Source organism: Bos indicus, chromosome 1 (assembly GCF_029378745.1).
Source record: "Bos indicus isolate NIAB-ARS_2022 breed Sahiwal x Tharparkar chromosome 1, NIAB-ARS_B.indTharparkar_mat_pri_1.0, whole genome shotgun sequence".
Classification (NCBI taxonomy): Eukaryota; Metazoa; Chordata; class Mammalia; order Artiodactyla; family Bovidae; genus Bos; species Bos indicus.
In genome coordinates this window covers 106,835,493-106,862,498 of record NC_091760.1, presented here as the reverse complement: position 1 = coordinate 106,862,498, position 27,006 = coordinate 106,835,493, and the positions used below count along the sequence as shown (strand labels likewise).

Here is a 27,006-nt window from a genome sequence, read left to right as displayed (position 1 = left end):
GCTTTATTTATAGTCCAACTCTCATATCCATACATGACTACAGGAAAAACCATAGCTTTGACTAGATGAACCTTTGTTGACAAAGTAATGTCTCTGCTTTTTAATATGCTGTCTAGGTTGGTCATAACTTAATTAGCTTATATTAATATACTTATCAGCATCACCTGTTTTCTTATGAGGTCTCACCCCTACCCCTTAAAAAAGTGATAATTCAGACTAAATTTTATAAACACAATATGATGGGAAGTTATTTTGTTTTTAAATCACATTTTCCAACTTCATCTTATCTTTAATAAAAGGCCTCATATGCACTCTGAGAATACATTGATCCAAGTTTTGCAGTGGGCAAACAAAATGTTAAATTTTAGAGAACTTTGCTGAGAATACTGGAAACTACAGGCTAACAGAGATTTAGAATCAAGATGTGCCGCCTCTGGTGATGAACACATTTGACTGGAGCTGTGTTTATCTTCCTAATCAAGTTGTCATTGTTTGTCACAAAGGAAGTAATGCTACTACCTGCTCTGAAGTAGTATTTGATTACGAGGCCCGGAGAAAATGTGTTTGCTTCAAAGAAAATAATTGTACCAGGTGGTCACCATTTAGACTGCATTGACCAGCTAGAGGCAGGGTGTCGATGCCATCTGTATCTTTTCCTTTCTGTACCATGGGAGTTTGGTAACCGAGCTTCTGTGAGGCCTTGTTGGAATGCTTGTAATAAATTTTAATGAACTCCAAGTTAATGGTAAGATTTTCAGTATGAAGGGAACGATAGGTGGTTTTTAAAGCACTGGAATTTCTCATGTACTGTGACCGTCCATTTGTAGTGGTGAGAAGTAAGGAAAGTGTATCCTCTGGCTGACTTTCAAATTCAGAAGATCTGTAATTGGAGGCAGCTGGACTGCCATTTAATGTCATTTTGCAAGAATGTTAAGTTCAATCTTGGTGAGCTGCTGTATACTCTGACATCTCATCTGGTAAATTGCCTCCTGAACGGTGTTGTTTTTAAGCCACCTTCTAGTGCCCAGAGGAATACTCTCTGTGTTTCTTGTTTTGTTAATGTCCTTGTCACAAGGCTGTGTGGCTGAGGCCATCTCTGAGGGTGGTTTGATGGAGTTTCTGTAGTATAGACTCTCAGGAAGCACCTGAATGTACTCTTGTAGTTCTGCAGTCAGTCAAAGGAAACGAAATCAGCTACAGAGAAATCCCTAGGATCATCACTGTTCATTCAACACAAACATTTATTGTGTGCCAGGTTCTGGCTAAGTGCTGAGAATCTAAGAAATGGGGCAGGACAGTCGAGTTAAAGGTCTTTTCCTTTTGAATTTATTGCTCATCTTGAGTACGGTCTCTATAAATCTCTCCTCTAAGAGATGCTTCAAAATGACACCTTAGCTGGCTTCTTCGTTCTCTGAGCCAGGGCCTTCTGTTCCTTTGATTTCAATCCTTCTTATTAAAGGAGTGACACAAATCACATGTCTGTTACTTATATCCTGGAGAATCCCAGGGACGGGGGAGCCTGGTGGGCTGCCATCTCTGGGGTCGCACAGAGTCGGACACGACTGAAGCAACTTAGCAGCAGCAGCAGCAGCTTCCTGAAAGTAGGATTTGCCATACATGCAAAAGTAATGTTAAAATAAAAACAGAAGATCAAAGACAAAAACCAGGAAGGAAACAAATGCACTAACCATAAAGAAAAGACAAAATGAAACAGTTTTTCCATGGAGATAACTCCTAAAGCCGAAGTTTGTGGAGCCTTTACCACAAGGTACCTTGTACTTTGGACATTGAGCAACATTGTCTCAACTTGAGTTTCCCCAGAGCAGAGGCTGAAACAAAAGGCAAGAGTGAAAGTGTTGGTCCTGTCCGACTCTGTGTGACCCCATGGACTGTAGCCTGCAAGGCTCCTCTGTCCATGGATTTCTCCAGGCAAGAATACTGGAGTGGGTAGCCATGCCCTCCTCCAGGGGATCTTCCTGACCCAGGGATCAAGCCTAGATCTCCTGCATTGCAGGTGGATTCTTTACTGTGTGTGTCACCAATTTAAGAATGTTACCGAAGGGGCAGGAGTGAGAGCCCTTGGGAGTGAACCAGGAAGGAAGGGAAAGAGAAGGGAAAGCTACCATGAGGACACAGTATGGAGCTGGTCTCCACTGAGTGTGGCTTCCTTAGTACCTGACTAAGGAATCTTATGAGTGGCATCTCAGAACTTTCTACCAGGAGGTGAAGGGAGAAGCATTTAACATCTAGTCTCGTGCCCTTGTTTGTCAAGGGGAGCTCCATGAACATTAGCTGACCCACACTTCTGGCTTGTGTGTGCCTGAGAACTGCGTGGGTTCTGGGGACATTGCCCACCTTGGCATCAAGGAAGCTCCAGGGAAGGGAGCAAGGGATAAAGGGCTCAGGTCAGGGCTGCATTTGGCTGTTCTGGTCCCTGTACAGTGGCTGGGACCGAGAATGTGTGAAATGCTACGCAGGAGTTATGCTGTGTGAGCATCAAAATGAAGTCTTTAAACAACTTTATAGGAAATACACTTAACTTGCCATATACTTGGCTTGGTATATAGGTGTATTTTCCAATCGCTTTCATGGTAGAGAGGATTAACTATTATGCACTTTGCGTAAGTTAATTTGATTCTTACCCAGGACACAACTGAAATCACCAAAATACTGGCTCTGTCAACCTTCTGCTCATTCCATGCTCTGCCCTAGATGGAAAAGCAATCCCTTGAGTTCAGTGTATGTGTACTATGTTTTTATATATTTGCTTTCACTTTTTCTAATGCTATGTGTTAGTTAACCACTGCTCTCTAATAAATGACTTAGGATCTTAAAACAATAAATAATTATTTATCTACAAGTTTATTTAAAAGTACCAAAACTTAGTAGCTTAAAACAATAAATGTCTATTATCTCACACACCTTCTGAGGGTCCAGAATGCTGGTTGATTCTCTCATGAGGTGGCAATCAAGCTGTCAGCTAGTCTTTAAAGGCAGGCTAGAAGTGCGAGCTTACTCACGTGGCTCTTGGCAGGAGGCCTCACTTCCTTTCTCCATGGGCTTCTCCATAAGGCAGTTTGCTACCTGGCTTCCCTGGTGTAAGTGACCTGAGAGAGCCCAGGAGAACCCAAGATGAAACTGAAGTTTTGTATAATCTCTTATCAAAAGTAAAATATTATAATTTCTGCCATATGCCATTGGTTACACAGCCCAACACTAACTGATTGTGGGAGGGGACATACAAGGGTATGCCAGGAGGTAGTGCTCATGAGGGCATCTTGGTGGTGGTGGTGGTTTAGTTGCTAAGTTGTGTCTGACTCTTGAGATCCCATAGGCTGTAGCCTGCCAGGCTCCTCTATTCATGGGATTTTTCAGGCAAGAATACTGAAGTGGGTTGCCATTTCCTTCTCCAGGGGATCTTCCTGACCCAGGGATTGAACCCCAGTCTTCCCTGGTGGCTCAGATGGTAAAGAATCCACCTGCAATGTGGGAGGCCTGGGTTCAATCCCTGGGTTGGGAAGATCCCCTGGAGGAGGAAATGGCAACCCACTCCAGTATTCTTGCCTGGAGAATCCCATGGGCAGAGGAGCCTGACAGGCTATAGTCCATGGGGTCACAAAGAACAACTAAGCACAGCACACTCCTGCATTGCAGACAGATTATTTACCGACTGAGCTGCCAGTGTCCCTGTTGTTGTTCAGTCACTAAGTCATGTCCAACTCTGTGTGACCCCATGGACTTCAGCTTGCCGGGCATCTTAGAGGCAGGCTACCACAATCTGCATTGTAAAAATATCTACTCTGACTCTGCCAGCTCCTCCATCTCCTCTGTAGTATCATCATCTTTTCCTCTAATTTCCTAATGACTACCTACATCCCGCTTCTCTAAATCCAAAGCTGGAGTGTTCAGCCCTGCACTCAGCACCAGATGGCCTTAGGGTGCTTACCCCAGCCTCCTTTCCCACACCTCAGCTTCATTTTATCTGGGCAAAAGCAATGCCGTCAATCTCTCATTTTGCATATCACTTCTGTCTCCTCTAATTCATGAAGACATTTCCTTCTAGAGCATTTTAACATGTGCCCAGTGCTGTAGTCCGGAGAAGGCAATGGCACTCCACTCCAGTACTCTTGCCTGGAAAATTCCATGGACAGAGGAGCCTGGTAGGCTGCAGTTCGTGGGGTCACTAAGAGTTGGATACGACTGAGCGACTTCACTTTCACTTTTCACTTTCATGCATTGAAGAAGGCACTCCAGTGTTCTTGCCTGGAGAATCCCAGGGATGGGGGAGCCTGGTGGGCTGCTGTCTATGGGGTCACACAGAGTCCGGCACGGCTGAAGCGACTTAGCAGCAGCAGCAGCACTGCTATAGTCTGTTCAGGCTGCTATAATAAAATACAGACAGTCCGCAACTTATGATGGTTTGACTTACAATCTTTTGACTTTATGATGGTGCAAAAGTGATATGTATTCCGAAGAAACTGGACTTTTAATTTTGCATTTTGCTCTTTTCCCAGGCTAGACATACACAGTAGGGTTCTCTCTCATGAGGCTGGGCAGGGCAGCGAGCTGAAGCTCCCAGCCAGCCACATGATCGTGAGGGTGAACAACCAATTTGCTGACAGCCATTCTGATATTCACTTTCAGTACAGTATTCAGTAAATTACATGAGATATTCAACACTTTATTATAAAATCGGCTTTGTATTAGATGATTTTGCCCAATTGTAGGCTAATGTATGGAGAAGGAAATAGCAACTCACTCCGGTATTCTTGCCTGAAGAATTCCATGGACAGAGGAGCCTGGTGGGCTACAGTCCATGGGGTCACAAAGAGTTGGACATGACAAAGCCACTAAGCATAGGCTAATGTATTCTGAGTATTTTTAGGGTAGGCTAGACCAAGCTTTGATGTTCAGTAGATGCATTAAATGCATTTTCAACTTAATGGTATTTTCAGTTTACAGTGGATTGATCAGAATGCAGCCCCATTGTAAGTGATTTATAAACAATAGAAATTTATTTTGCATGGTTTTTAAAGGCTGAAAGTCCAAGATAGGGTAGCTTTATGGTCAGCTGAGGGCCCTCTTTTGAATTCTTGTGTCCTCACATGGAGTAAAGGCTATGTAGCTTTCTCAGGCCTCCTTTATAAGAGCACTTATGTCATTTATGAGGCCTCTGCTCTCATGACCCAATCATTCCCAAAAGCCCATCTCTTAATACCTTCATGGGGGCATTAGGATTTCAACCTGAGAATTCATAGGATGGATACAAACATTCAGACCCTAGGACCTGAGTACCTCAACATTTGTGAAATTGCAGTTTAGTTTTCTCAGCAGTATCCTAAATCCTTCAAATTAAGGCATTACCTTCTAGTTGGTAATGTCGTCATCGTCCCCATCTCTTTCGCTCTCTTGCTTTCAACAATCTCTCACTCCCCACCCTTTGCCTTATTTTTCTCTTTGTTTCTTTCATTTAAATGGCTGTTCTAAAATTTATTACATTTTTAATTTTTATGTTTATTAAAAATGTTGATGACTTGTTCTGTTCTTTTTTAAAATGGATGGGTAGAATAATGATAAAATTTTTTTGTATTTGACTCAGCTGTTATCTTCAGTGAAAAAAAAAAGAAGTTTCCTGTTCTTTCTTTATTGCTTCTTGGCTGTTTCTTCTATTGTATAAGAAAAAAGTGAAGATGTAAAAATGAGAAAGTCACTGAAGATCTTGGCTGTCTCTTCCACTTTTTACAATGCCCTGATTTCCATTTTTTGTGATCTTCTACTTCACTACCAAACTCCTACCTTAAGTTCTTTGTTCTTAAAGAAAACAGCAGTAAATGAGTGAGTCTTTCATTGTGTCAGCATTTGTAGGAAAAAAACATGGATAGAACTAACAAGTAACTGTCCCCTCATTTCCTAGGGACTGTTTCTTTGAGGCTAGATTTGTTTAAAATGTTTTGAGGAAAACTCATATATTTTTAACCTTCCATTCTTCAAGTTGCTTTCTGACCTACAGAAAATTCAATCTGAGGTTAGGAACTAGGAAAAATGAAAATGCCCTCACAGAATTAGAGATGTATTTGATTTTTGCACTTAAGATTTAGCTTGTGAAAAGTATTGGCCCACGTAAATAGAAAGAAATAAACACAGCCAAATTTGCCTACTTGTCTTCAGGCCTGCATGTGTTTTAAAATCATACCTGAGAGTGTTATGGGCCTGGTGTAATTGCATTTGCAAATAAAATGCAGGAAGCTCTAGTGCTCAGAGTATAATTAGGTAACCCAATTACGTTGGTTAATTTTCCCTTTTTGTTGTAATGTCAGTAACCTCTTTGGTTGACTGTACTTCCTTGTAAACCTTCCCCTGTAGGGAAAATCAGTATTTCAGAGCCACCAAAGAAAATGAGCTTGTCTAAAAATAGTTGCTTGTTGACAAGACTTTAGCAGATTCCCCACCCTCCAACTCCCTCACCCCCACCCCACCCCACTAACACAAAAGCTTTACAAAATGGAATGAGTTCAAATACTATGGATACAGTCAAATCCACTTCTAATCTGTAAATCCCTGTAGTTGTGCTAATTTTTAAAATGGAGACTTTGAAGAGTTACTGAATTTATGACGTCTTCAGCAGTTCTCCACATCTCTGCAGCTTTTGGGGGCACTCGGTTGTGTTCTGTGCTTTGTCAATCAGTGCCCTGTTCCCTGGTACCCGCTGGGTCCTACTTACTGGAGTCTAAAGTGAGCTTCTCTTATACTCTGCTTTTATTTGTCAGGAATTGTTTTCTACCGGCCTCAACTAATCAAATCCATATACTATAGTAGTCTCTGTATACAGCTGTGGTTTTCAATTTCCAACCTGCCTCCACCTCCTCCAGCATTTGGCAATGCCTAGAGGTGTTCTTGGGAGAAGGCAATGGCACCCCACTCCCATACTCTTGCCTGGAAAATCCCATGGTCGGAGGAGCCTGGTAGGCTGCAGTCCATGGGGTCGCTAAGAGTCGGACATGACTGAGTGACTTCCCTTTCACTTTGCACTTTCACGGATTAGAGAAGGAAATGGCAACCCACTCCAGTGTTCTTGCCTGGAGAATCCCAGGGGAGCCTGGTGGTCTGCTGTCTACGGGGTCACACAGAGTCGGACACGACTGAAGCGACTTAGCAGCAGCAGCAGAGGTGTTCTTTGTTGTCCCAACTGAGGAAGGGGAGTGGGAGTGAGGGCTACTGGTATCTAGTGGGTAGAAGCCAGGGATGATGGTAAATATGCTGTAATGCACAGGACAGCCCTTGTAGTAAAGAATTCTCTGGCCCCAAAGGTTGGCCACCAGGGGCTTCCCAGGTGGCTCTAGTGGTAAAGAACCTGCTTGCAACGCAGGAGACTTAGAACGCGGGTTTGATCCCTGGGTCAGGGAAGATCTCCTGGAGGAGGAAATGGCAGCCTGCTCCAGTATTCTTGCCTGGACAATCCCATGGATGGAGGAGCCTGGAGGGCTACAGTCCATAGGGTCTTAAAGAGTCAGACATGACTGAAGCAACTTAGTACCGTACTGTACTAGTAAATGTTGATAGTGCTGAGGTCTTAGAACTACTTGAAGCAATATTTCTCAACCTTCCCTGGGGCAGGGCAGCAGGGGGTAGGGGGTGAGGGGAGTATTATGCCCAGTCTGGCACCCAGGTCCATTAAATCAGAGTATTTGAGCAGTGGGACCTAGGCCTCAGTATTTTTAAAATCTTCCAAGGTGATCCAAGTACACAGCCAAGGTTGAGAACTACTGCTGCTGCTGCTACTGCTAAGTCGCTTCAGTCGTGTCCGACTCTGTGCGACCCCATAGACGGCAGCCCACCAGGCTCCCCTATCCCTGGGATTCTCCAGGCAAGAACACTGGAGTGGGTTGCCTACTCTACAGCAAACATTTTTAGAGGGCAAGACTAGGTTAGGCATCATCTCAGATACTTTCCTTGTTAGTACCTGAAAGGACATCGTTAAAATATGGTTTGATGTATTGGGCAGTGTCCCATTATAGTATGATAGTAAGGTTCAAATTAATTTTTAACAACATTTTATATTCTGTAAAGCCAATGCTTAACACTTGAGGCACTGCTATTGTCATTGCCATGTTGGAAGTTTGTTTCCTTTGGTTCTTTCTATCCTTCTGGTAAGTGGCGATAGCAGGTATTTACTGGTAGTTTTAATGGATAAAGTTCTCTCAGATAACATTTGGAGTGAGATTGGAATATTGTTGATTTGTTTCCCTTGGAGGTTTCTTGTGTATCTTTTTTACTTGATGAACAAGTCTCATCATTTGTGTCTACCTGAATGGATGTGCTGTGCTAAGCATAAAGTCTCTTCTCTAAGAATATTTTATATGAATTTTTGCCCTTGTACTCCATTCTTCACTATTTTCTTTCACCAAAAACTGAATCTCCCAATGCGTAGACAGTCATTCTAAACAGATATATATTCTCCAAGTATTATTATTATAATGTATAGCTTTTTATTTTATTTCAGATGCCTGTATTGATGATGCAGGTTTTCAGGAAACCCCCAAAATCATAAATGCATTTCCAAGCTTTTGACAGGGTAGATTGAACAATTACTCTAGTCTATTATTAACAATTTACTATATAGTAAAAAACATTCCATTTATAAAAACCAGTACACACCTACCTCGTAAACAATAAAACTGTCCTCTTCTACCCTTGTTTCAAAGCCTTAGTGGAGGTCAGGTTGTGGAACCCTGGAAAACACCCAGACTCTTTAAAGAGATTGTGGGAGACCCAAATGGCTGGGGACCTGGGTCTGGAGAAGCCACTTCCAACATAGCTTCTTCATTCATACTTTTGGCCTCTTGGTAAGAACTGTGAAAGTGTTGGGCTTCCCTTGGGACTGTTGACCTGAGTGCCTACACATGGACTTATTAATATGGAGGCCAAAAGATAGACTTTTTATTTGGCAGTGCAGTGTTTTGAGAGGGTGTGTCCTAAGAGGGAAGGTCCAAGAAGTAATTATCCCAAAAGTTCCAGGTAGAAGTTGCATGCCTTTTTTCTTTTTTTTACCTAACCTGGGAGTCACTTCTGCCAAATTCTCTTTGTGGTGGCAGTCAAAAGCCCATCCAGGTCCAAGAGGAGGGAACAGAGGCTCCACCTCTTCATGGGAGGAGTATCAGAGCATTTGTACCATTTAAAACAACAGATACTCTGGGCTACCAGCTTCACTTTGTTTCTTGGTTTAAATTCTTGACCTAGGGACCCTGCTTGACTCATCTCATTATATAGATCAGTTCCCCTTGTCCTGTCAGCTCTGGCAAAGGGGACAGGCTTCCCTATTTAGTAAAACTTTTCTTCTCTGGCTCTGAAATAGGCAGGTTCTCTAAAAAGAGTTCAAGATTGAGGAAGAAATAACAAGATCTCTAGTGTACTCACTGCCAAGAATGGCAACCATATTATTGCCTTCCATAAGTACTTTGGTGAACAGAGGGAACTGGGCAAGAGAAAAGAAATAAGGAAAATGCCATAGGGTGACGGAAACCTATGGGAGATAAGTTCTGTCGGGAGCATGGCATTTGAGTTATTTATTTATATGACATCCACAAGAAAGTGAAGTCTGGAAGCATTCTAGGTAAGCAGTAAGTGAATGATATGAGAAAATCAGTCTTGTTCTTGAAACAAGAACAAATTTGACCTTGAGCAAAATCAAAAACAAAAGAACCATTTCACAGCAGCTATAGATTTCCAACCTGTAGAGGCAGATGTTAAATGTCAGATTTTCTTGGCTTTCAGTTCCAGTCAATAGTTAACAGCACTGGATGAAAGATCTTTCCTCTGAGATTCTCAAGATACCTAATCTGGTAAGTTTAGCTTAGCTGAGCACCCTAAGGTGGTAAGCACAGGGAAACATGGTTCTAATTTTGGTGTGATACTACAAGAGCAGGCTCTAAAGAAGAAAAGAATGTTTTCTAAGCTTTCTTTCTGCCTGGGAGAACAAATTTAGGAGATTAAGTAACTTTCTCAAGATCTCTAAACAATTTAGTAGAAAATAGCCAGGCCTTAACTACCAAAACTATCCTGGGAGCCAGCGTTTATGCACTACTAACCTGCTTCAGATAGAATTTATATGTTAGTGCAGTTAGTATGATTCTTTATGCTTGAGAAGAAGCTAGGAAATGTCTGCAATTTTATAAACCAGTTCTGTGGATCTCATGAGCAGCAGATTTTAAGGGTAATCAGACCTTTACTAGAAAAAGGTTTTTGCTATGGAAGGAGAAGTCATGATTCTTTTGTAGGACAGATCAAACTAGAGCTGGCTAATATAAAACTCAATGTATTGATTTAAGTGAATGCTGTTACTCACTTCTTATGTCAAGGGGAAGAAAGAAAAAAACAGGCTGAAACAAAAGGAACAATTCCTTAGGAAAATCTGACACTTGAAGAGTATAAGGACTTCACTGCCTCATGCTGAAGTCAGTTTTTCTTTTCCTCTTGATATTTCTTAATCTGTTTACTTACCTGTCCATTTTTCTCTTTCCCCCTTTTAATTTTTATTGAACAAAATCCCATAAAACCAACGTGTTGGTTGCCCTGTAATACGTTCCTCTGCAGTGGGAACTCAGAGAAAAACAATTTGAGTATTTCTTTCCATTCTGTTAATACTCTAAAACAGTAATTCTCACCTTTACAAACCAGCACTTTTTAAAAAAAAAACACTTTTTAGCACTCTATTTACCATCCCAAAATGAAATTCATAGATAATATAATCTACTGATATGCATAATGTTTTAAAAAGTCACTGAAATGTCCTATAATACAAAGGGGAAAACAAAGGAAAGGAATGTATAGTAAAATTGCATGTATTTCAGTTTATAAATATTCAGGCCCCGATATATCAGAAATCACAATGGAGTTGTCAGATGCCTGCACCTGATGCCGGAGCTCCCTCCATCAGTACAACAGCTACAGGCGCAGGCTGACAGTGTGTTACTTTGACAACTCCAATATAATGAGTGGTGCTATTGTTGGTGAAGTGATTTTTCCATGATGAGATTAACTCTTCATAAAGTTCTAAACAACGTGCAAGTTCCTCCTAATTCACACAGTAGTTGCATTCCAGGAAAATTCATTGTATAATAAAACCATTCCAAAAATATATTTTGTTTATACATAAAACAGAAGGTCCAGGCTCATGTGATTATAAAAGGCTTTCACCTCTGTTACTGGAAAATTGTGTGGGATGTAGAAAAGTCCTTGTTTTGCAGGACCGTAAATTGTGTTGCAAGAACTCTATTGTCCCTATCCTTTGCATGTGTGTGTATGTGTGTAACACGCAGTCCTTGTGGCAAATGAAACTGCACCTCTAAATATTCAAAATGCCCCCATTTAGAGCCAGTATTCTAGATAATCTGGAACAAAAGTGAAGAATTAAGTTTAGGTGAGAGATGTTAGTCTTTCTGAGTACAGTTTGAATGTTTTTGATTCATTTTCTTTGGCTTTGAAATGCGAGACCCACTGTTCCATTTTCAAATATTGGAACTTCCAGAGCATAAGATCTTCTCAGGAAAAAGAAAGATGTTATTTAGATATAGCACATCAAATTTATAGCTTTCACAAAACTATTTGAGTTTCATTAGAATCCCTGTGGTTTGGTTAGGGAAAGAAGACTCCCAATGGCAGATATTGGTTCAAGCCTAAGCACCATTTTAAGGAATCTAAAAAATGGAGTCAGTTGTATCTTGGGCAATTGTGTAACTATTTTATGAAATTAAAGTGTATATGTATCTTTCTAGGAGTACTTGGAGATCCACTGTGTGTCTATTAGAATCTCCTGATGGTAACACTGTCTCATTTCTTGTGCACTTTTTGGAACCTAGACCTTAACTGTAGCCCAAGGGCTATGGCCTGTAAGAGAGACCCACAGGAGGAGCCTGAAACCACTGATGTACTAATGAGAACCCAAAGTGCTTGCCTAGAAATTGACCAGCCTAGTGTCTAAAAATATCAATATGTATCATTCATCTCATTATGTTGCAGTCAGTATACACATTTATACATATATGTACATGCATTTACAGTAAATTTATGAAGAGAGCACCATCTTTAGGTTCCCTAGGTAATATAGTAACCAATAATGACAACTAACAATTATTGACTACTTCTATGTACTGGATACAGTTCCAAGCACTTCACATGATTAATTCTCTCAACAGCCCTAGAACATAAGTATCATTATTTTACATGGGGAATTTTTACATTGGAAAACTAAGGCATGAAGAGGTTAGGTAACTTGCATAAGATTCCCTCACTAGTAAGTAGCAGAGCCAGAACTTGAACCCAGGCAGTCTATGTTTCTGGAATCCGAGCTCTGAGCCATTATACTACACATATTTAAGAAACAGCAAGACTGAGGACATGGGTTAGCAATTCAGAATACACAAAGAGGCACCTTTTAAATTTATCCTGCTCCCAAGTCTAATGAAGCTAAATGTTTGGAGGTGATAATGGTTAAGAAAGCTGATAGTGCAGTTATAGCTTTATTCCTTAAGCGTCTACAGAAAACTCCCAGTGTTAATTTCAGTGTAACCAGAAGCACATGAACAGAACTATCTGTAAAACTGTGAAAATGGCGAGTGTCACCTTCACTCGATTCATCAAAATTGGGGCCCTGGACTCTCCTTTCCAATTGACAGAAATTGAATTAAGCAAAGAAAAAAAAATGGAATGTGAAATTTATTGATTTCATAAGTGAAAAAGTCCAGGGGATACTCTTGATTTATAAATGGTTTGATCCAAGTCTCAAAGAATATCAAAGCTCTCTCTCTCTCTCTCCCTGAGCTCTGCTTCTCTTTGCATATTAACCATATTCTTGTCTATTGCAAATAGTTTCCTTCTTGGAGCCACAAAAAATATTTACAGCTTGTGATTCCAGTGTTGCTGCTAAGTCGCTTCAGTCATGTCCGACTTTGTGCGACTCCATAGATGGCAGCCCACCAGGCTCCCCCATCCCTGGGATTCTCCAGGCAAGAACACTGGAATGGGTTGCCATTTCCTTCTCCAATGCATGAAAGTGAAAAGTGAAAGTGAAGTCACTCAGTCGTGTCTGACTCTTGGCGACCCCATGGACTGCAGCCTACCAAGGCTCCTCTATCCATGGGATTTTCCAGACAAGAGTACTGGAGAGGGGTGCCGTTGCCTTCTCCGGATTCCAGTGTTAGAGACTCTCTTTTCTGGTATCCACAGGGAAGATTTTGATTGGCCGGTGTGGGTCACATGCTCAGCTTTGAACCCACCAGCTGTGGCCAAGGAGGAAGAACTCTGGCCAGCCTGAGCCATTTGCTCATCCACCTCAGCTCTCTGTGGGAGGGTAGGCAGGCAAGGTGGGCCTCATGGCTTAGAAGACAGGTGGCTCCCTAGGGAAGAGCAATGCTGGATAGGTCAAAACAATATGTGATTGTTTCCAGGACACAAACTAAGCCAGAAATTGACTGACTACTATTTCTGCACTGCCAGGCCGCAGCATCTCCAAGCTGTACCTGAATTGCTGATCCACAATACAGTGTTTACTTCCATTATAATGATGTTTCTTCTTTTGTTTTGTTTTATACATGAATATATAGAATTATAAACAGTGCCTGGCACAGGGTAATTGTTAGCTGATGTTATTCTGTGCTCATAAGTAAAAGTGATATTTCTGCTATTGCCTCAATAATGAATGTCTAGTGAAAAATTACAGTGTACTCTGGTCTCAGGGGATGCCTAGCAACAATATCCCAAGGCTTGTCAGCAACTAGATGAATTATGGAGCAGGATTTCCTAATCTTGATTAAATTCTAGAGTTTGATAAATTGTCTGATTCTCTACAACAGAGCTGGGTAGGGGAAAAGGAAAACAGGTCAGAAAATATGGGACCTGAACTATCACATTTCATACTGAAGAGGGTCAGGGTAGAGATGATCGCAAGGTGGTGGAAAAGCTGCCACTTGCCTGCGCCAGGTCTGCTAGTTGGAAAGTACTATACTAATGATTCTAAACCATCAGCAGCAGCCTGCCTACACTGGGTGACTGAGGGAGCTTTTTAAAACTGTAGCTCACAGGCCTCAATCCTGGAGACTTGATTTGGTAGACTTGATCTGGGTCCTGGAGACCCAGATTCACAGGATCAGTGGTATGCAGCCAGACATGAGAACTACAATAATCAACCTCTGTGATTTATACAGGAGCCAATGCCATGGTACGAACACAGGTCAGCAGTTCAGGCACACTCAGGCCATAGAAACAACCTTCAAATGGTATCACCAGGTGTAGAGGAGTTCACTCCTGTCCCTCATTTTGAAGACAGAGCCATTCTACACTGTTAGCTCATTTTTCTCTCATCAGGGACTGATACACACGAGGCCTGCTTTTTCCTGCCCCATACCAATTGCCATTCCATATCCCCTTTTTTCTTTCACTGTTCAGCTAATTTCCATTTTCTTTCTCATGCATATGAGCAAATTCATCCTGACACCTTTTCTGGTCTCTTTTTTTTTTTTTTTTTGCAAATCTTACTCAAGATTGATTTGGGAGGGGAAATATTCTATTTATTCAGGAATAAAAATTACCTTAACCATAGTTGAGAAATTTTACTCATTCATTGAAAAAATAGTTATTTGGCACTTTCTAAGTGCCAGGCACAGTTCTAGGTTCTAGAAATTCAGCTGTGAGAGAGCCAGACACATTCCCTGCCCTCACGGAGCCTACAGTGTAGTGAAGGAGACAATGTGATGATGAATGGACAGCACCCAGAATGGAGGTAAGTGCTGCAGAGACAAAGTGGGACAGAGCACTAGAGCTTGGTCAGCAAGGTCCAGGGAAGGCCAAGAGCAGCGGGCAAGGAAAAACCTGATGGAGTGAAGGAGTAAGCCCTTCTCAGAACTGCAGGAAGAGCACCCCAAGCCCAGTGACCAGCAAATACACGGACCCTGAGGCAGGAATAAGTGTGCCTTGTTCAAGGAATTACAGAATGAGCAAGGCAGAGGATGGTAGGATGTAAGGTTGGAGGGGCAAGGAGAGTCCTGAGGCTTATTTCAAATGTTACTTCGTGGTGGTATAAGATGAAAAACAGAAGTTGACAGTTGTTTTGACAAAATACAGGTTGTCAATTCCTCCACAGGAGCAGTTTTGGTGAGAACAAAAACCTCTTTAAATGGGTTAAGAGGAAATTGTGGAAGGTAAAAAAGTGGAAATTTTAAGTAAAGATGAGTTTTTCTTGCAGTTTGCCATAAAGATGAGCAAAGAGATGTACCAGTAGTTGAGAGGGTCTTAGGTATTTAGACAGTTTTTTTAAGATGATAGAAATAAAAGCATACTGATATGCTAATGAATGCCCCTCTAGAATAGAAGAAATTGATGATGCAGGAGAGAGGATAATATTAATAATTATAAGATGAGAGCTCTTAAGTAGGTGAGAGAGATAGGAACAGAAAGGCAGGCAAGAGTTTCTTGCTTCTCTCGGTTAATTAATCATGGGGGAGAATAGCTTCATTTTCTTAGATTGCATCTTTTTTCTTAGTAAAATAGATGAGGTCATGAGTTGAGAATAAGGATAAAGAGAGTGGTTTGGGGAATCTGAGAAAAGAAGGAAATATATGAAATAGTCCACTCAGAGATGGAGAGACTGAATTAACTAGGGTAATATAGTGAAAATGCAGTGATGAGTGTTCTGAGATTTATGATTAGAAATTCAAGGTGAGACAGTAGGGAAAATTCTGTTTATAAAGTGCACATATGAAGTCAAAAGAGGGTTGGATTAACCAGATTTGGAGATTTTCCAGACAGGGCAACAGAGTGACGAACACAGGAAAAATTTCCATGTTGGGCAGGGTACAGGGATGTGAGGGACAGTGCAAAAGGGATAGAGCTGATAGAATATCCGGTTGGCTGAAGAATTTTTGGAGTCCAAGTGCCACTGGGAATGATATGGAAAGTTAGGAGGTGGTGGTTGGAGAAAAACAAGCTTCAAGTCAAGATTCCCAAGGTGGTTCAAGGTTCACTAAGAAGCAGGGCTTCTCAGTGATGGTGGCAGTGGGTGAGAGGTGATAGAAGGAGAGGTGCTTGTCCTCCTGTCCACCAGGAGGCAGCATAGAGCGGGGGTGGGTGGATGGTCTACCTATTGCTTCTTCCTAGGAGCTCAGTGTTTGCAGGAAGGGAAGTCGGGTGGAAGCAGCCCTGAGGGAAGAGAAAAAAGAAGAGCTGGGCCCTGCCCTTAGAGCCTTTGGTGTTGGGGATGTGAGAGAAGATGGAGCCTGACTTCAGCTGGAACAAGGAGGTGAAGAGAATATCAAAAAAGAGTTTTCAGCATCAGGATAATTTTCTGGCAAGAAGTTCCAGTGGACATAGTAGAAAGGTTAGAAGAGAGATAGCCGAAGGGAGAAATAGAAGATGGGAGACAGCTTAGGGGATACATAGAGGCAAATTGGGATGAGTCCTGATAGTGAGGCTTGGACTTTTTATGATGACAGGGAAAACAGGAATGTACAAAGTGGTGAATGGTGATATTTTCATTTTTGTAAAATTGAAGTATAGTTGATTTACAGTGTTAGTTTCTGCTGTACAGCAAAGTGATTCAGCTATACATGTAAATGTGTTTATATAGCTGTATATACATATTCTTTTTATTATTTTCCATTATTGTTTATCTCAGGATATTGAGTATAGTTCCCTGTGCTATGCAGTACAGCCTTGTTGTTCATCCATTCTGAATTTAATGGTTTGCATCTGCCAACCCCAAACTCCCGCCCCTCCCCAGCCCAACAACCACAAATCTGTTCTCTATGTCTGTGTGTCTGTTTTCTGTTTTGTAGATATATTCATTTGTGTTATGTTTTATTTATATTAAGTAATTTGTATTTATTTTGTATTGGAATACAGTTGATTTGATTTATAATATTGTGTTAATTTCAGGTATATAACAAAGTGATTCAGTTATAAATATATCTTTTTTTCAGATTCTAGGTTATTACAGAATATTGAGTTGAGTTCCCTGTGCTATACAGTAGGTCCTTGTTGATTATTTTATATGGCAATGTGTATCTGTTAGTCCCAAACTCTTAATACACCTTCCCTCCCCACCTTTCCCCTCTGGTAGCCATTTCTGTTTTCAAAGTCTGTGAGTCTGTTTGTTTTGTAAATAAGTTCATTTGTATTAATTTTTTTTAGATTCCACATATAAGTGATAACTTATGATATTTTTCTTTGTCTAACTTAGTTCATTTAATATGATAATCTCTAGGTCTGTCCATGTTGCTGCAAATGACATTAGTTTTTTTATGACTGAGTAGTATTTCATTGTGTTATATGTATACCATGTCTTTATCCATTCATCTGTTCATGGACAGTTAGGTTGGTTGCTGCTATAAATATAGGGTTTCATGTATCTTCTTGAACTATAGTTTTGTCCAGATATATGCCCAGGAGTGGGATTGCTGGATCATATGGTAGTTTTATTTTTAGTTTTCTGAAGAACCTCCATACTGTTTTTCATAGTGGCTATACCAACTTTCATTCCCACCAACAGTGTGGTAGGGTTTCCTTTTCTTCACACTCTCTCCAGCATTTGTTATGTAGTTTTTTTTTTTTTTTCCATGATGACCATTCTGATTGGTGTGAGGTGGTACCTCACTGTGGTTTTGATTTGCATTTCCCTAATAATTAGTGATGCTGAGCATCTTTTCATGTGCCTCTTGGCCATCTATACGTCTTCTTTGAAAAAATGTGTCCTTAGATCTGCCCATTTTTCAATTGGATTGTTTTGTTGTTGTTGAGTTATATGAGCTGTTTATATATTTTGGAAGTTGAGCCCTTGTTGGTTGCATCATTTGCATATTTCTTCTCCCATTCCATAGGTTGCATTTTCATTTTATGGTTTCCTTTGTTATGCAAAAGCTTGTAAGTTTGATTATATCCTATTTGTTTGGGGTTTTGTTTCTATTGCCTTGGGAGAATGACCTAAGAAAACATTGGTACAATTTATGTCAAAGAATGTTTGGTCTATATTCTCTTCTAGGAGTTTTATGGTATCATGTCTTATATTTAAGTCTATGTCATTTTGAATTTATTTTTGTGTTTGGTAAGAGGGTGTGCAGTGACTTGGTTGGTTTACATGCAACTGTCCAACTTTGCCAACACCACTTGTTGAAGAGACTATTTCCTATTGTATGTTCTTATCTCCTTTGTAAAAGGTTAATTGAACTAGGTGAATGAGTCTATTTCTGGACTCTATTCTGTTCCATTGATCCATATACCTGTTTTTGTATCAGTGCCACAGAGTTTTAATTTCTGTAACTTTGTAATATTGTCTGAAGTCTAGGAGAGTTATGCCTCCTGCTTTGTTCTTTTTTCTCAGGATTGCTTTGGCAATTTTGGGTGTTTTGTGCTTCCATGTAAATTTTAGGATAATTTGCTCTAGTTCTGTAAAAAATGTCACGGGTAATCAATAGGGATCACATTAAATCTGTAGATTGCTTTGGGTAATATGGCTATTTTAACAATATTAATTCTTGCAATCCAGGAGCATGGATAATCTTTCCATTTCTTTGAATAATCTTTGTATTTCTCTTATTAATGATTTATAGTTCTTGGCATTTCATCTCTTTGGTCAGGTTTATTCCTAAGTTGTTCTTTTTCCTTTTTTTGGTGTGATTTTAAAAGGTATTTTTTTTTCACATTCCCTTTCTGATATTTCATCCTTAGTGTAAAGAAATGCAACAGATTTCTGGACTGCATGCAATGGCATCAAGTCATGCATGCAATATGCATGCCCAACAGTAGGGAAGAATTATAGCAAGCTAAAGGTTCAAAGTGACCTGTAATAAGCCAAAAATCCACTCACTGAGGATTAGTCAGAACAACTTCAGTCCTTCAAAATAAGAGATTAGGTGGAAAAACAAAATGTATAAAAATCAGAAAATCAGAATGACCTAAGTGTACTTCAACCTTATACATAAAACCTTACACATAAAACTTGAAAATATAAACAAATAAAGGCAAGAAAATGTAGTTGCCTTAAAGTGAATTACAAAAACATTTAAAATAGAAAACATACTACAAATCCCCTATAAGCTCAGATTTGGCAGAGGGGTGGGGGTGTTGTGATTAATTTTTTAATGCTTTATTTTATTTATAGCAATGGAGGTTTGTTCTAGTGAAATCAGAAAATACAGACAACCAAACATAGATTTAAAAATCCACAATTCTATTTAGAGACTAATAGTGTTTCTACCATCATATATATATTTTTTGCCAGAATCCTTTTTGTATATGTACATAATTATATATTATTATTTTCTAAAAATTGGAATTGTCACATGAGTGTATGTTCCTTGGCTCTTTGTCTCATCACAACGAAGATTTGGAGTGACGGACATTAAAGCCCCCTCGGCATGTCACAGCTCTCAGGTCTTGGATAGACTTTGTTATAGCTCTCAGGTCTCGAATGGACCATGTTATAGCTCTTAGACAAATCAGTGTTACAGCTCTATTTTATTTAGAAGATAGCAGGAAAATCCATCTTCAAGGCGTGAGGGCATGTGGATCCAAAGACACGAGGAGGAGGAGAAGAGCGGGGTGGGGTGGTGCTCGCTTTGGCTCTTCTATTTTATATGTTTATCTCTCCCCAATCTCTCCCTGGGCCTGTACTATGTAAATTGGGCCAGCCAGGAGTGTTGTTTGCTTTACCTGAGGTCCTCACTCCGGTCCTCCGACCTTCTTTTGTTCTATTTTCGAGGGCTTTTCCCTTCCTTGTCTTTTAGCCACCGCCATTTTGGACTCTTTTTCCCTATTCTACCTACCTAACAGAATCATTCTGTAATGTTTTATAACTATCATTTATTTAAGTCACCCACTAATTTTGGGTATTTTGGTTATTACAACAAATCCCTATTACAGACCTTTAATTTGTTATGACTTATTCATTTGGGGCTTCCCAGGTGGCGCAGTGGTAAAGAATCCACTGCCAACGTAGGAGATGCGGGTTCAGTCTCTGGGTTGGAAAGATCCCCTGGAAAAGGAAATGGCACCCCACTCTAGTATTCTTGCCTGGAAAATCCCATAGGCAGAAGAGGCTTGTGGGCTACAGTCCATGGTGTTGCAAAGAGTCAGACACGACTGAGCAACTAAACACACACACACACACACACACACACTTCATTCATTTTACTGTTACACATTTAGATTGCTCTTACTTTTCACTGTTGACCACAGAAATAATTGGTCAAACATGAATTAGGAATTATGTGAAAGATCAGAAATAAATAAGCCAGTACTTTAAAAATTAAGTTGATTTAGGAGGTTCTGTTAACTAACATGCACTCAATTGACTTTTCAGATTAACTGAATGTTTCTGGCCCTCATTTAAGACATGCTGACCAACACCCATGGGAAGCTGAATCCTCACTGAAGACAGCTGCTCTCTAGAACGTAGTCTGCAGGAATGCCAGCTCCAACCAGGGCTAGTTCTTTTGTTGGTTTTATTTAACTTAAATCCTAAGTGCTTTAGAACATGCTTGGCATTTATCAAATGACTGAATGAACAAATAAGGAGGAATATGTAAAAAAAAAAATCAAGAAGTATTCTGCTTGCAGATTGTTTTTTGTTCTTGTCTTTAAAGGGATGACATTTTACTCTGCTTAGAGAATCTGAAACTAGATAGTCAAGACCAGTGGTTCTCAAACTTTAGCGTGCTTCAGGATCATCTGGAGAGCTAGGCCCCACCTTGGGGTTTGATTCAAGTCTGGAGTGAGCCTTGAAAATGTATATTTCTGTCAGATTCCCAGGTGATACTGACTCTGCCAGTCCAGGGAACACATTTTGAAAAGAACTGTCCTAGATAATATCTGATGGATATGGTTTATATGAAAAGACAACCTGGAACTGGGATATTAGGCAGCTACTGGTCTCAAAGGGCTTCCCGGGTGGTGCTAGTGGTAAAGAACCCGCCTGTCAATGCAGGAGACCTAAGAGATGCAAGTTCGATCCCTGGGTCAGGAAGATCTCCTGGAGAAGGGCATGGTAACCCACTCCAGTATTCTTGCCTCAAGAATCCCATGGACAGACAGAACCTGACAGGCTATAGTCCATGGGTTCGCAGAGTCGGACACAACTGAAGCAACTTAGCATGCACGCACCAGTCTCAAATATGCTGGCTAAGCGAGTTTCTAATGTCCTTAGAGACCCAGGAAAACAGGAAAGTAGTAACAATGGCTGAAGCCTTCCCCTGAGATATCGTCGTCAGCTAAACATAAAAAACGATGCTTGGGATCTCAAAGGGGAAGAAGGCAATTCACATGAAGATGAAAATGCAGATGTTTGGTACACAAATGTTTATTGGGTGACCACAGAGATGAGGGGACATAAAATGGACTTGATTTCTAGGCCTTGCTGTTTACCCCACCACACTTGGCCCATATTTTTTGCAGATATCTCTGGTGAAATTTTAGTCCAGGAACAGGCCCTGTATTTAAACTCTTTCAGGCAGTCAAGGGAGAAGGTCTAGGTTCCTGAGTCTTCCTGAGTCTTTTGGGTCTTGATTGTTTTCAGCTCATAATAATCTGCATGTCAAAGAGATATTTGGTGTGGCAAATTTTGTTTCCTTACACTAAAGGGAGGTTAAGAAAGTAAGTATCTGGGCTTATTCATTGTCAATAGCAGGAGGTGGACTCTGCCTCCCACCTATTATTAAAGTGATAAATATCTCCATATTTGTTTAATATCCACTGGAGATGACTTTCAAGTTTTTGACCTTGAGTGAAAGGGAGAATGACAATGCTGTTGGCAGCAGTTAGGATGCTGTCAAGAAAAAAACCAGACTGGGAAGCTATTTTGTTGTATTCTCTTACATGTGTCAGTTATGGCTATTTAAGTAAGGTATAGGAAACCTGGGTGGTTCCAAGAAGTCACACTGTCAGATGCCAAATGGGCTGGTTTAATGACTAACTTGTCATCTTAAGGACAACCTTAGGTCAGGCTGGAATAAGACTGAATAACTCCAGGTCTGGTAGATGGTTTTATTCTGGCTCTAACATTCTCTTGATGAGATTAAATAAGGGGGGGAAAAGTCAGCTGGAAAGTAGGAAGCAAAGAAGCAGACCTATCTTTCAGTTTCGCTTTTCTAGTATTATAAATTACTTCTAGATTAAATAAGAATAACCTATTACAAATAATCTCAAAAGAAAATTATTCATGTGCTAAGAACCTACCAGGACTTAGAATGACTGAGGACCACAGGAAGCAAAAAAATTGATGAAAAAATTCAGAAGAGCATATCACAGAGCCTATTGAGGAAATTATAATAGAAGGCTATAATAGAATATAATAGAAAATATAATAGAAGGAAAGTAATATGTAACTAAAAGCTCTTACTGTCAAATTACTTTGAATATATAAGTAGCTTTTGCAGTCAAGACAAATAACATTACTGGAAAATTTTCCCTCTGTTGGACAACATTTCCACAATCCAGTTTCCACGTTGAAACCAACATAATGAAAGTGCCCCACATTGTACTGAAATGACCACAAATGCCATGCTAATGTACAACAGAATTGATTTTCACCTGGGACTCACTATTCCAGTTGTTTACAGCCAGCATCTGTTCTAATTGTTTAGCATCTGTGCTTTGCTAGTTGTTACTGTTTTTTATTATCACCCCTGCTAGAATATGTATTCATTTTCCAAAATAACAAAAAGTATGTACAAATTAGTATAACTGGAAGAAAACACATAAAATATTATTTAATCTGATGTGGCTCTTATCATTGTTATTCTTGTACTTCACTCTCCATACCCTCCCTTTTTTTTTCTTTCATAGCAAACCACAAAGGTGACTTTGTCATCACCTTCATTAGGGTCACAAAATTCAGAAGGACTTTTTTTAGGGAGATTTTTGACAGGCATCTTTGAAGAGACGTCTGGGGAGACTTGGACTGCCTAGATGACATTTTAGGAAATTGAGCAAGAGTGAATAAATTCATTGACAGTATGAGCAAGACTATTAAAAGTCCTTTGTTTAGTGTACATTTTTATGAAGCAAGAATAAATATTGACCATTAAGTTAGCACTGTATTACAGGGATCATTTGTGAAGCACTGTGGGTAGACAGTGATATGATCCCAGTAGCCCAGTAGCCTGACAGGGTTGACCAGAAAGTTATTTCATAATTGGACTTACTAATAGTGAGTTACAAAGGTATGTGGACTTCACTTGTGGCTCAGTTGGTAAAGAATCCGCCTGCAATGCGGGAGACCTGAGTTTAACCCCTGGGTTAGGAAGATCCCTTGGAGAAGGGAATGGCTACCCACTCCACTATTCTGGCCTGGAGAATAGTGGTCACAAAGAGTCAGAAATGACTGAGCGACTTTCACTTCACAAAGGTATGTGGCTTTTTAATAAACTACTTGCCCTCTAAGAGAATGGATTTTAATTTTTATGACTCTACTGAAATTTTAAAAAGCTGCTTGTGAAAGGAGCTATGTTTTCACAGTAAAGGCCACTCAAGATATGACATAGTTGCTGCCTCTTTGCAAAACAATTATGACGCAGCGTGGGATAAAATGCAAACATTACTAATAATAGCTTAGATTTTTTTTAGCACATTCAATGTGCCTTTGTATCATGCATTCTAGATGTAGTAGCTTGTCTAATCTTCACAGCCACCCTATGAGGAAGGACTAACTAATATGTTCATTTTTGTGGATGAAGAGACTGCAGCATGGAAAGGCAGAGTAACTTGCTCAAGATGACCCATCTATAAGTGGCCAGTCTGGGTTTCCACTGCTAGCAGTTTGGTTCTAGAGCCTAAGGTCTAGTAAAGCTTGATATCATAGTGTGTTGCACTTAGGAAGCCATATTTCATTATTATTGACTCATTATTCATTTTAAATCCAAATCATTGTACCAACAGGACAGAGGGCAATTAGAACCTCAAGCCACAACTCCTACTTCCCAGGGTATCACTTCACATGTGCTACTCATGAGCTCAGTGTTTTCTTCCCAGCCTTCTCACCTTGCTGCTATGATTTCTGTTCAGGGAGGAAAATAGGCTACCTCAAAATATGTCTCTCTGGCATAAAGATTAATTTAGGTTGACTACAAAAAAAAAAAAAGAACAGAATCTGTCTTGTTACCTGTCCTTTAATCGCCTAAAAGAATTTGGATACAGGAGCTGTTCCTGGAATAAAGCCACCACCAGAGACATGTGTGAAGAACATGGGCCAGGTGTCCTGGGGGAAACTCAGTGTGCCCCATTGTCTCTGTAGGCCCAGCAGACTTTTGTTTACCAAACATTTGCTTTTTTATCTCCATATGAATTGCTTTCCTGCCCTTTGATGTCCCAAACCACTCCCCCAACATCTTTTGTTTAAGCTTGAAGATGATATTTAAGGGGAGGGTTTCAGCCATTGTTACTCAGTTTTCCTGGGTCTCTTCCATGTACACATGCCTGCTAAGTTGCTTCAGTTATGTTCAACTCTTTGCGACACTATGGACTATAGCCCACCAGGCTCCTCTGTCTATGGGATTCTCCAGGCAAGAATAGTGGAGTGGGTTGCCATTTCCTTCTCCAGGGGATCTTCCTGACCTGGGAATCAAACCCCCATCTCTTACATCTCTTGCACTGGCAGGAGTATTCTTTACCACTAGTGTCACCTGGAAGATCTGAGTATACACTTTATTAAACTTCTGTTTGATTTTCTCTTGTTAATCTGTCGCTTGTCAATTTAATTCCTAGGCCAGCCAGAAGAATTTAGAAGGTAGAGGAAAATTTCTTCCTCCCTCACATCTGCCACACTCTAAGGAGATTGCTGCTAACCAGGCATAATTTTTTATTGGATGTAGCCACCTTGGGCTGCAGTCCATGGGGTCACTAAGAGTCGGGCACGACTGAGCAACTTTACTTTCACTTTTCACTTTCATGCTTTGTAGAAGGAAATGGCAACCCACTCCAGTATTCTTGCCTGGAGAATCCCAGGGACAGGGGAGCCTAATGGGCTGCTGTCTATGGGGTCGCACAGAGACGGACACGACTGAAGCGACTTAGCAGTGGCAGCAGCAGCAGCAGCCACCTTAATCCCCCAACTCGGACCTCAGGAATGATATAGCTTCCTGTAATTCCTCAGAGTTCACCTAGTAACTTTCAAAGTCCTGTTCACCTGTCCAGTTTATGATGCCGATACCTTGGTCTGAAGCTTCTATAATTTGGGTTATTTTGCTTGTTCAGGTTTTCACCAAAAACAAGGCTAAGATTCTTATATTTGGATCACTAAAAATCTCCTTCCCAGAATCAAGAGAGGATGTGCAGCCCAATTCTAACTGTAATCCTTAAAATGTATATCTGTGTTCTAAGTACTAATTTAGGTATTTTTCCTTCCCAAGCCTGAAGTACTCCAGGACAGGATCAGTTGTGTTCACCTCGGCAGCCACATAATCTAGCACAGACAGACATTTAGTAAATGTCTGCTCTATGAACAGACAATTAAATAAACAGGTCATTACTCTTTAATACAGCAAGTTGATAATGAACGAATACACATGTGCTTTAAATAACTAGAGGTCAGAGGACAGAAATTGGATAAGAAATCAGAGCTATGCATACAGACTCTCAGATTTCCAATAAAGAATATGAAATATAAGGTGTAATTCAAAGTATGTCTTAAAAAGAAAAGCAGTGAAGGATGGGGAAGCAGAGTGAAACTTGAAGAAAACACATAAAGTTTAGGAGAACATAATCTAGTAAAGGAACTAGTGAAGTGGCATTCAGAGAAGTTAGAAGCAGTTTAAGAACATGCATCTGTCAGAAGCTAAGAAAGAAGTGAGTTTCAAAAGTGACGAGTACAGTCTCCCAAGGCAATAGAAATAACAACAAAACTAAACAAACGGGACCTAAACAAACTTACAAGCTTCTGTGCAGCAAAGGAAAGCATAAACATGAAAGACAGCCTATGGAATGGGAGAAAACATTTGTAAATGATGTGACTGACAAAGGCTTAATTTCCAAAATATATAAACAGCTCATACAATTCAATAACCAAAAAGCAAACAACCCTATCCAAAAATGGGCACAAGACCTAAATAGACATTTCTTCAAAAGACATGCAGATGGCCAATAGGCATATGAAAAGATGATCAACTTAGAGAAATGCAAATCAAACCTACAATGACCTCACACCTGTCAGAATGGCCATCGTTAAAAAAGTCTACAAATAATAAATGCTGGAGAGGTGTGGAGAAAAGGAAACCCTCCTACACTGTTAGTGGGAATGCAAGTTGATGCAGCTATTATGGAAAACAATAAGGACGGTCCTCAGAAAGCTAAAAATAGAATTACCATATGATCCAGCAATCCCATTTTTGGGCATAAAACTGTAATTCAAAAAGATACATGAACCTCTATGTTCACAGCAGCATTGTTGACAATAGCCAAGACATGGAAGCAACCTAAATGTCCATCAACAGATGAATGGATGAAGAAGCTGGAGTCCATATGGAACACAACTCAGCCATAGGAAGAACAAACGAATGCCATTTGCAGCAAAATGGATGCAGCTAGAGCTTATCATACTCAGTGAAGTCAGAAAGAGACAAATACCATACGATATCACTTATATGTGGAAACTAAATTATAGCAAATGAACAAATCTTTGAAACAGAAACACAAATACAGAGAACAGACTTTTGGTTGCCAGGAAGGAAGGAGTTGGGGGAAAGATGGTATAGGAAGTCGGGGTTAGCAGATATAAGCTTTACTATGTAGACTGAATAAGCAACAAGGCCTTCCAGTATAGCACAGAGATCTATATTCAGTATCCTATGATAAACCATAATGGACAAGAATTAAAAAAAAAGAATGCATATATGTGTATAATTGAATTACTTTGTCATACAGCAGATATTAACACAACACCATAAATCAACTGTACTTCAACTTAAAAAAATCACACACACAAATGTGACCAGTAAAATCCAACAATCACATGACAAGTAAGTAATTAGATAT

General features: G+C 40.2%; 1 protein-coding gene and 1 long non-coding RNA gene across 4 annotated transcripts in view; both read left to right on the top strand.

Annotated features, from left to right (window-relative positions):
* Window positions 1-24,126, top strand: part of LOC139184019 (uncharacterized) — a 35,930-nt gene extending 11,804 nt beyond the window's left edge. The window contains exon 2 of the long non-coding RNA XR_011567433.1: window positions 20,345-24,126. This is a non-coding gene — a long non-coding RNA (uncharacterized lncRNA). The remainder of the gene's footprint in view (window positions 1-20,344) is intronic.
* The window catches only part of PPM1L (protein phosphatase, Mg2+/Mn2+ dependent 1L), a 327,985-nt gene that overhangs the window by 243,503 nt on the left and 57,476 nt on the right, over window positions 1-27,006 (top strand). The gene's annotated exons all lie outside the window — the stretch shown is intronic.